At 42.6% G+C, this 10,690-nt stretch overlaps 1 pseudogene; it reads left to right on the top strand.

Annotated features, from left to right (window-relative positions):
- The first annotated feature begins 2,015 nt into the window (after window positions 1–2,015).
- On the top strand, window positions 2,016–8,786 carry LOC135553400 (aryl-hydrocarbon-interacting protein-like 1; annotated as a pseudogene).
- Window positions 8,787–10,690: the final 1,904 nt, after the last annotated feature.

Here is a 10,690-nt window from a genome sequence, read left to right as displayed (position 1 = left end):
GACAATATATGAGGTAATTTCATTCACTAAGACTTCAGTCTTGAAGGACAATGAATATTGTCCATTCATTCATTCAATTATTAATTCAACTGCTGCTCCTATGACCTACTAATTTCAGTAAAACCTGCTCATTTAAGTGTGTGTATACCTGACGCAGCCACACGAGGGCGACAAATCATCCTGTTACTAGCCTGGCCATGGTCCAGGTACATAAGGCGCTGTTGCACAATCCTGATTACCACATGATTGGTGAAATGCAAACTTGAGATCAGCTTGTTGTCTTATAGGGTCTAGTGTTCCACCTACTGTACATATGACCTTTAATGACCACATTATAGATTCATAATGCACTATAAAGCAATTAAAAATACAGGTAACTGCCAAAATAAAGAAAACACCAACATAAAGTGTCTTAATAGTGCGTTGGGCCACCACGGTCCAGAACAGCATCAATGCACCTTGGCATTGATTCTACAAGTGTCTGGAGCTCTATTGAAAAGATCCGACACCATTCTTCCACAAGATATTTGGTGTTTTGTTAATGGTAGTGGAAAACGCTATCTCAGGCACCACTCCAGAATCTCCCATAAGTGTTCAATTGGGTTGAGATCTGGTGACTGTGATGGCCATAGCATAGGGTTTACATTGTTTTCATCCTCATCAAATCATTCAGTGTCCACTTGTGCCCTGTGGTTGGGGAAATTGTCATCCTATGCGGGTATATCCATGGTATACCCACGTAGGTATATATGACCCTATGCATGATGGGATGTTAACTGCTTCATTAACTCAGGACCCACACCTGTGTGGAAGCATCCTATTTTTATATACTTTGTATCCTTCATTTACTCAAGTGTTTCCATTATTTTGGCAGTTACCTGAAGGCTGTTTTGGTTCTTATTCGTATATTAGAGTAGCCTATTAGAGTTCCCTGAAAAGAGTTTGAATTTCCAGAAAAGGAACTCACACACCCTGATGTTCTCTTTACTTGAGTAGAAATGCTGCTCCACTATTTACTGGATTTGGCTGCAACACACACCACCACAGGAGCTTTGGATTTAAAACATACACACGTCTGCATGAATACACATGCGTGCGCTCACACACACACACTCACTCACACAGGCACGCATGGACGCACACACACACCACACATACACACCACTCAGCAGCACATATGGGATGCAGATGTGATGTATGAAGCTGGGGTCACAGAGTCCACAGTACCAGTGCTGGATAATTGCCTACCCTGACATTGGAGTCTTAAAGAGCACTGAGAAATGTCTATCTATTCATCCTGATATTGGTAAATCCAGGAAATTTCCTGTGGAATGGAAACCATGTTCTACTCTAAAATATCTAATACATTCTATTATATACGCTTCTACCTCAGCAACACAGGATATTAAAAGGGAAGGAGTCGGACAGACCTTTATGAGATGGACGACGGTCTTCTTCTTTTCCCTTCGATCATGACTGAATAGAAACTAGAAGCTTTAGCAACACTTAATAATAAACCAGTAATAAACCATTATTACGAGTTATAAGCATGTATTTCAGATAGCAATATATCAACAACAGCCTCAATATGTCTGATACTGTCTCAGAATCATTACTGGGTGAGAGTAGCAAGCCATCATAAGGATGTCCACGTTCTAAGTGCTTCACATTATGCCCCTATCACAATGATTTGTAACTGTGGGCTTGAAGTAGTGTTTTTTTATCCCGTTCTGGATGTTTCTAGTCCAGCAGATGATAGATTGTCATCAGGAGAAACGTTGAGAAGAGCTGATTGAGGGATGGATGAATGGGGGAAGGGGAGAAGGAGATGAGTGGAGGAGGGATTCTTAATCTCATTCTTTCTTTCCTAATCATCGAGGAGTAACATTAATGTGTGTTCATAACTCTCACACCTTCTATGGGCTACCTTAGCAGAAACATATACATTCAGACACACACAGCTATTTACAGTATTTACTGTACACAGACAGACATATAGGAAGATGTCTTCAGATATGGATGGGACCGTGCTCCTGGTGTGGAAGGCATTAAGAAAACCATCCTGTATGGAGGGACAGCTGAGATGCCCCGGTTCATTACTGGGACCAAGGTAGGCCTCACTCTCTCCATCTCTACCTATTGCTCTGCGTCAACCTCTTTATCGCTATCCAAATTCATCCGTTTCGATCTCTCTATCTATTTAATTTATAATCCTCAGTCTTTCTCTCTTTCTCAATACGAATCTCTCAATCTATCTATTTTCACATAACTCCATCTATCGACTTTTCTATCCTCTTTCTCAAATAGTGGAGCTTCTCTCCAGGCCACAGACAGTTACTCATCCAGTGCTTTGTCTCCAGTTCCAAACGAATCTGATTACTGTGAAGAAGATGGTTGCAATAGATTCTAGAACATTATGTCGATTCTGAAAATAAAAAAGAATGTTTGTTTCACTCAAATCAGGACAAATAAATTGGTCTTACTTATGGAGTCATATGACACTATTCATTCCATTAGTAATGACATGGTACAAGATATTATCATGTTGCATCCTGCCTGTCAACAGGGACCACATACCCACAACAGTATGGTCAGTGCATAAAGGGGTGGCATTTGGTGAAACTGGAGAATCTGGAGGAAAATGACTCTGATCTGACTTTTCTCTAAACCACCCCTCCCTCTCTTCTTTTCTCTCCTCCACCTCTTTCATACTGTACATCCTCCTCCATTATCCCTATCCTCCTTTTACCCCCCCCACCACCACCTCCTTCCCTCCTCCACAGGTAGCCTTCCATTTCTGTACCTAGCTGTGTGATGATTGTAAGGTGATAGCCGACAGTAAGGGGCTGGGCGTGCCGATGATTGGAAACATGTTCAAGCTGGAGATCTGGGAGACCCTGCTCACCTCCATGAAGATCGGAGAGGTGGCCGAGTTCTGGTGCGATGTCACTGTGAGTAGGACTCATTCTCCCACGATGCAGTGCCACGGTAGCATGTTTCCAGATTCTAAACACCTCTCCAGAAGTCAACTGACTATCTCAATGAAAAAAGGTTTGTCCTAAGTGAACAACTATTTTACCCAGGGAGATGTTTAACAAAAGCTGAAAGGTATCAATCACATCAGAATATGAATATGATCAAAATAAGTTTCTCTCATGATGGTCGGCCTACATCTTACAAGGAACTATAAGAGACACTACCCATTATTACAGTACTGTCAAAAACACAAAAGCATACCGAGTAAACACTTAAATATCTCCATAACTCTCTCAGTAGCATGAGACACAATACAAACACACTGGAATATCATACACCTAATACAGGTGCTTTGTGGTCCCGTGTGTGTTCATCGCCAGTGTTGTGTCATAATGATGATAATCAGAAACAACATTAGGGACAGGTAAAAACAAACAGATTAGCTCTTGTGTCATGTCAATGCTAATCTCAACCCACTATTGGAGAGGTTCCAGGCATTTCTGTCAGGTCCCCTTTTTTGCTATTTGTCCCTTCTTAGACAATTCAACACATTACATTTACATTACATTTAAGTCATTTAGCAGACGCTCTTATCCAGAGCGACTTACAAATTGGTGAATTCACCTTCTGACATCCAGTGGAACAGCCACTTTACAATAGTGCATCTAAAGTAAGCTATGAAAAGCACACATTTGTCAAAAATGTAGGCCCTACCTTCAGTTGTCTGTTTTATCTGTGCTCTTCAACGTATAATGTCTGCAATTGTAGGCTTTCCAGGGGTTTGGTTATACATTTATATTTGGTAACACTTCATAGTCCATCTGTAGATGCTCTACAGACTATCTACAGTAACATTTCAATTAACTATCTACTAACCCTAACTCGAGCTTGAACCCTAACCTTAACCTTTATCCTAACCCTAAACTTAACCCTTACTTAACCTAACCCTACCTCTAACCCTAACCCTAACCCTTATTCTAAACCTAACCCTAACCCTTACCCTAACGCTTATCCTAAACCTAACCCTAACCCTTACTCTAACCCTTATTCTAAACCTAACCCTAACCCTAATTCTAAACCTAACCCTTACTCGAACCCTTATTCTAAACCTAACCCTTACCCTAACGCTTATCCTAAACCTAACCCTTACCCTTATTCTAAACCTAACCCTAACCCTTACCCTAACCCTACCTCTAACCCTAACCCTTACCCTAACCCTTATTCTAAACCTAACCCTAACCCTTACCCTTATTCTAAACCTAACCCTTACCCTAACGCTTATCCTAAACCTAACCCTAACCCTTACTCTAATCCTTATTCTAAACCTAACCCTAACCCTTACCCTAACCCTTATTCTAAACCTAACCCTAACCCTTACCCTAACCCTTATTCTAAACCTAACCCTTACCCTAACGCTTATTCTAAACCTAACCCTAACCCTAACCCTTACTTTAACCCTTATTCTAAACCTAACCCTTACCCTAACCCTTATTCTAAACCTAACCCTAACCCTTACCCTAACGCTTATCCTAAACCTAACCCTAACCCTTACTCTAACCCTTATTCTAAACCTAACCCTAACCCTTACCCTAACCCTTATTCTAAACCTAACCCTAACCCTTACCCTAAACCTTATTCTAAACCTAACCCTAACCCTTACCCTAACCCTTATTCTAAGCCTAACCCTAACCCTTACCCTAACCCTTATTCTAAACCTAACCCTAACCCTTATTCTAAACCTAACCCTAACCCTTACCCTACCCCTTATTCTACACCAAACCCTAACCCTTACCCTAACGCTTATCCTAAACCTAACCTGAACCCTTACTCTAACCCTTATTCTAAACCTTACCCTTACCCTAACACTTATCCTAAACCTAACCCTTACCCTAACCCTTATTCTAAACCTAACCCTAACCCTTACCCTAACCCTTATTCTAAACCTAACCCTAACCCTAACCCTTACCCTAACCCTTATTCTAAACCTAACCCTAACCCTTACCCTAACCCTTCATCTAAACCTAACCCTTATTCTAAACCTAACCCTAACCCTTATTCTAAACCTAACCCTAACCCTTACCCTAACCCTTATTCTAAACCTAACCCTAACCCTTACCCTAACCCTTCATCTAAACCTAACCCTTATTCTAAACCTAACCCTAACCCTTATTCTAAACCTAACCCTAACCCTTATTCTAAACCTAACCCTTACCCTAACGCTTATCCTAAACCTAACTGTAACCTTAGCAAGCAGCTGCTTATCAACATATATTTTGTTGATAGCATGACCATCTGTAGAGTATTTATAGATGGACTATCTGGACTATCCAAATAAAGTGTGAACTTCCACTGAGTGCACAAAACATTAAGAACACCTTCCTAATATTGAGTTGCACCCCCCCGTTGAGCATGAACAACCCAGCTGCGTTGCAGTTTGTGACACAAACCAGTGCACCTGGCACTTACTACCATACCCCTTTCAAAGGCACTTTGTTTATTTGTTCTATCAACAAAACCTGCTAGTGAGGGTAACCTAAGGTTTCTATCTACAACACCTGCAAGTGAGGGTAACCTAAGGTTTCTACTGTACCTACAACACCTGCTAGTGAGGGTAACCTAAGGTTGCTACTGTATCTACAACACCTGCTAGTGAGGTTAACCTAAGGTTGCTACTGTATCTACAACACCTGCTAGTGAGGTTAACCTAAGGCTGCTACTGTACCTACAACACCTGCTAGTGAGGGTAACCTAAGGTTTCTACTGTATCTACAACACCTGCTAGTGAGGGTAACCTAAGGTTTCTATCTACAACACCTGCTAGTGAGGGTAACCTAAGGTTTCTATCTACAACACCTGCTAGTGAGGGTAACCTAAGGTTGCTACTGTATCTACAACACCTGCAAGTGAGGGTAACCTAAGGTGTCTACTGTATCTACAACACCTGCTCGTGAGGGTAACCTAAGGTTTCTATCTACAACACCTGCTAGTGAGGGTAACCTAAGGTTTCTATCTACAACACCTGCTCGTGAGGGTAACCTAAGGTGTCTACTGTATCTACAACACCTGCTCGTGAGGGTAACCTAAGGTTTCTACTGTATCTACAACACCTGCTCGTGAGGGTAACCTAAGGTTGTGTGTTCTATTTTCATCTTTGGGTGACTTCTTTTCCCCCCAGTTATTTGTGTCTACTAGAGTCTGGCTGTGTGTGTATACGTGCATATATGTGTGCAAACTTCCGTATGCGTGTGTGTGTTTATACGTGCATGCATTTGTATGTGTATGTTGATGGAGGAGACAAACAGAAGGAGAGCTTAGAGAGTGTGATTAATATGCAGCAACTTCAACTTTCTCTAATCGCCTGTGATTACTGCTTACTCACCATGAACACAACCTGGGACGGGCTTTAAACCAGCTGGGGCATAGCCATTCATTCCTTATCTAGTAGCTACAACCTGGGTGCTTTACAGTAGGATACATTCTGCGACCCTACTTGTGTTGAGGTTAAAATTAAGTGTTTACTCATCCCAACCAGCGGAGGGCGATATTGTTACATAGGAGACATAGTTCAGTTGAGGAGGAGAATTGGCAGAGTTTCACAATAACTTGTGTATTCACAAATACACCAGGGTCCTTTCTGGTTTAATTGATATACTAAGTATAACAGACAATGAGCAGTGTCGTACTCCACCCATTCCAATCCATTCAAAACAGTAGAAAAGGGGAAACCCCACTTAAACAAAATCTTATATCATAGAGCTTTGGTCAGTTGTGACCAGTCTTTTCTTTTTTGCCTGTTTGCATGTTATTTTGGCATCAATACGTGTCACATATCAGTTTGCAAACAATGGAGAGAAAAAAAGTAGTTAATAAAGCCACATAGAAACATGTCTCTTTTTTGCTTTCTTGAGTAAGGCAGGTCCAAAAGTGTTTCAACCTCGCTCAGTGCTTTCTGTGGTGGTGGGGCAGCCAGCGGAGAAAACAGAGCGTGGGGGTTGGTAATGTTCTCTAGTTGCGCCGTCATAGGCTGTGTTCTGTCACTCATGGAACAAAATCTACAGGAACAGCTCTAAAATTCAAGCCCCTTGGGTGCTGCCATAGAGTTACATTAGAAATGCCCATCCAGGAAGGCTCAAGGTCATAGGCCACAGATAAAATGATGTCAAATCACGTTATATCTACCATAGATTTGATTGGACTGATAATGTCAACATCATACTTTCAACATCTTAGCTAGGACTCATCATGACATCAGTTGGAGTTCTAGAAAGAGACAGAGTTCCTGACTTGGAGTTCCGAGTTGGATGACCATTCGTAATGTATTTTCCCAGTCGGAGCAAATTTTTGTCAGAGTTCCCACAAATCCCACAAGCACCATAAATCCAGAGAATGCCAGATTTGATGAGGAAGTTTCATGACAAAATGTGCCCATAAGAAGGACCTCCGCGCCACCTTCATGTTCAAGTGAGCACATCACAACAAGATTCGAAAAATGTATTTTATGCTGCTGCATAAATGATGTAACATGCCAGGGAGATATGTATACTGTAGCTAAGAAAGTAATACTAAGTGTATGTTGTGTAGTAAGCTGTTAGTAGCCCATGTGCCTCACCCTAATAATTTGTTCCCCCCTCGTAACTTAGCTTACTGTTTTGACTTGGTGGTGCACATGTAGCCTATAGCCTGTTTAAGAGAAACGTAATCATCGAATATTGTAAGAGCTTTCATTGTCTGCTTATATACCCCCTTTATTTATCAACAGTTCTGACTTGGTGTACAGGGAGAATACTGTAAGAACGGCCCATGTTCTGAATTCTGTCGCTGTACATTTCAAAAGTGCTGAACAAATAGTTATATTGACTGACAAGGCTCCACTGATAGCCGGGTGTGGCAGTGGTAAGGATTTACTCCATGGTGCTGAAAAGAAAGCTCTGCTGTTGGGACAGCTTTATGTAGGCCGTAACAGTCTGTGGGCCCCGTTAGTCAGCGTTATAGTGCAATTCGTTTATTGTTTAGTGTTATGTAGTGGCTTTGCTGGCATGTATCTAAAAAAATGTTTGGGAGTTTGCCCCACCAGGATTTACATGGTAAAATCACCACTGGCTCTGATGAACTTTGCTTGCCCCATCTTTCTGACTCTCTCTCCCCTGCACACTGGCCTCTACCCCCTGGTGGCCACACACACACGCATTGCGGAGGGCAAGGACCCTGTGGACTGGCACATCCATTCGTGTGGCATGGCCAACATGTTTGCCAACCACACCCTGGGCTATGATGACCTGGACCAGCTACAGAAGGAGCCTCAGCCTCTCTACTTTGTACTGGAACTGGTCAGGGTTAGAGGGAAACACTGGAATGGAGACATACACAGAGACACAGATATTGTACACACGTACAGACACATAAATACACAAATATTGCGTGTGTTTGGTTTTACTATCCTTGTGGGGACCAGAAGTCAATGAAAATTCTATTTTAGGCTTAAGGTTTAGGGTTATGGTTACAATTAGGGTTAGGGTTAGGGTTAGAATTAGAGTTAGAGTTAGGGGTTAGGTTTAGGGTTAGGGGTTAAGGTTAGGGTTATGGAAAATATGAATAAATTGTTTGGTCCCCACAGGGATAGTAAAACAAATGTGCGTGTGTGTGTGTATGTGTGTGTACATGCCTGACTGCCTGTCTGTGTATCCCAGGTGCACCGGCCCAGTGAGTATGACAGGGAGTCGTGGGCTCTGAATGATGAGGAGAGGCTGAAGGCTGTGCCCTTGCTCCACGGCCAGGGGAACATGATGGTGTGGATCGAGGGCCTGTTCTGACATGGCCCAGGAGATATGCACATGGGGTCAATGTTAAAGTGGACAGCAGAGATGCGGCTTGTGGAGGGAGAGGGGATGGACGGGCAGTAACAAATCCTACGTCATTGTTACTTATTTATCTAAGTTTGTTTGGTGATCAATCCATTTGGGTTGAACATATATCCATTATGTCTGACTTGAATGGTTCAAATGCAACAAGTACTGTATCTAGTCATAAAGGGCAAATATATATATATATATTTCTCCCCCACCTATTTTGGGTGGCCCACCTGGTTATATTTAACCAGGTGGGCTAGTTGAGAACAAGTTCTCATTTACAACTGCGCCCTGGCCAATATAAAGCAAAACAGTGCGACACAAACAACAACACCGAGTTACACATGGAATAAACAAACATACAGTCAATAATACAATATAAAAAGTCTATGTACAGTGTGTGCAAATCAGGTAAGATAAGGGAGGTAAGGCAATAAATAGGCCAATTTAGCAATTAAACACTGAAGTAATAGATGTGCAGAAGATGCAGGTGCAAGCAGAGATACTGGGGTGCAAAGGAGCAAAAAAAATAAATAAATAAATAATAGTATGGAGATGAGGTAGTTGGATCGGCTATTTACAGATGGGCTATGTACAGGTGCAGTGATCTGTGAGCTGCTCTCACAGCTGGTGCTTAAAGCTAGTGAGGGAGATATGAGTCTCCAGCTTCAGTTAATTTTTTGCAATTCATTCCAGTCATTGGCAGCAGAGAACTGGAAGGAAAGGCAGCAAAAGGAAGAATTGGCTTTGGGGGTGACCAGTGAAATATACCTGCTGGAGTGTGTGCTACGGGTGGGTGCTGCTATGGTGACCAGTGAGCTGAGATAAGGCGGGGCTTTACCTAGCAAAGACTTATAGATGACCTGGAGCCAGTGGGTATGGCGATGAATATGAAGCAAGGGCCAGCCAACGAGAGCATACAGGTCGCAGTGATGGGTAGTATATGGGCCTTTTGTGACAAAACGGATGGCACTGTGATAGACTGCATCCAATTTGCTGAGTAGAGTGTTGGAGGCTATTTTTTAAATTACATCGCCGAAGTCAAGGATCGGCAGGATAGTCAGTTTTACGAGGGTATGTTTGGCAGCATGAGTGAAAGATGCTTGGTTTGCGAATTAGGAAGCCAATTCTAGATTTAATTTGGATTGGAGATGCTTAATGTGAGTCTGGAAGGAGAGCTTACAGTCTAACCAGACACCTAGGTATTTGTAGTTGTCCACATATTCTAAGTCAGGACCGTCCAGAGTAGTGATACTGGACGGGCGGGCAGGTGCAGGCAGCGATCGGTTGACGAGCATGCATTTCGTTTTACTTGCATTTAAGAGCAGTTGGAGGCCACGGAAGGAGAGTTGTATGACATTAAAGCTCGTCTGGAGGTTAGTTAACACAGTGTCCAAATAGGGCCAGAAGTATACAGAATGGTGTTGTCTGCGTAGAGTTGGATCAGAGAATCACCAGCAGCAAGAGCGACATAATTGATGCATACAGAGAAAAGAGTCGGCCCAAGAATTTAACCCTGAGGAACCCCCATAGAGAGTGCCAGAGGTTCGGGCAACAGGCCCTCCGATTTGACAGACTGAACTCTGTCTGAGAAGTAGTTGGTGAACCAGGCGGGGCAATCATTTGAGAAACCAAGACTGTCGAGTCTGCCGATAAGAATGTGGTGATTGACAGAGTCGAAAGCCTTGGCCAGGTCGATGAATACAGCTGCACAGTATTGTCTCTTATCGATGGTGGTTATGATATCGTTTAGGATCTTGAGCGTGGCTGAGGTGCACCCATGACCAGCTTGGAAACCATATTGCATAGCGGAGAAGGTGCGGTGGTATTCGAAAAGGTTGGTGATCTGTTAACTTGGCTATTGAAGA

Source organism: Oncorhynchus masou, chromosome 13 (assembly GCF_036934945.1).
Source record: "Oncorhynchus masou masou isolate Uvic2021 chromosome 13, UVic_Omas_1.1, whole genome shotgun sequence".
NCBI classification, from domain to species: Eukaryota; Metazoa; Chordata; class Actinopteri; order Salmoniformes; family Salmonidae; genus Oncorhynchus; species Oncorhynchus masou.
The sequence above is the reverse complement of the archived record's forward strand: the minus strand, read 5'-3'. Positions and strand labels throughout refer to the sequence as shown.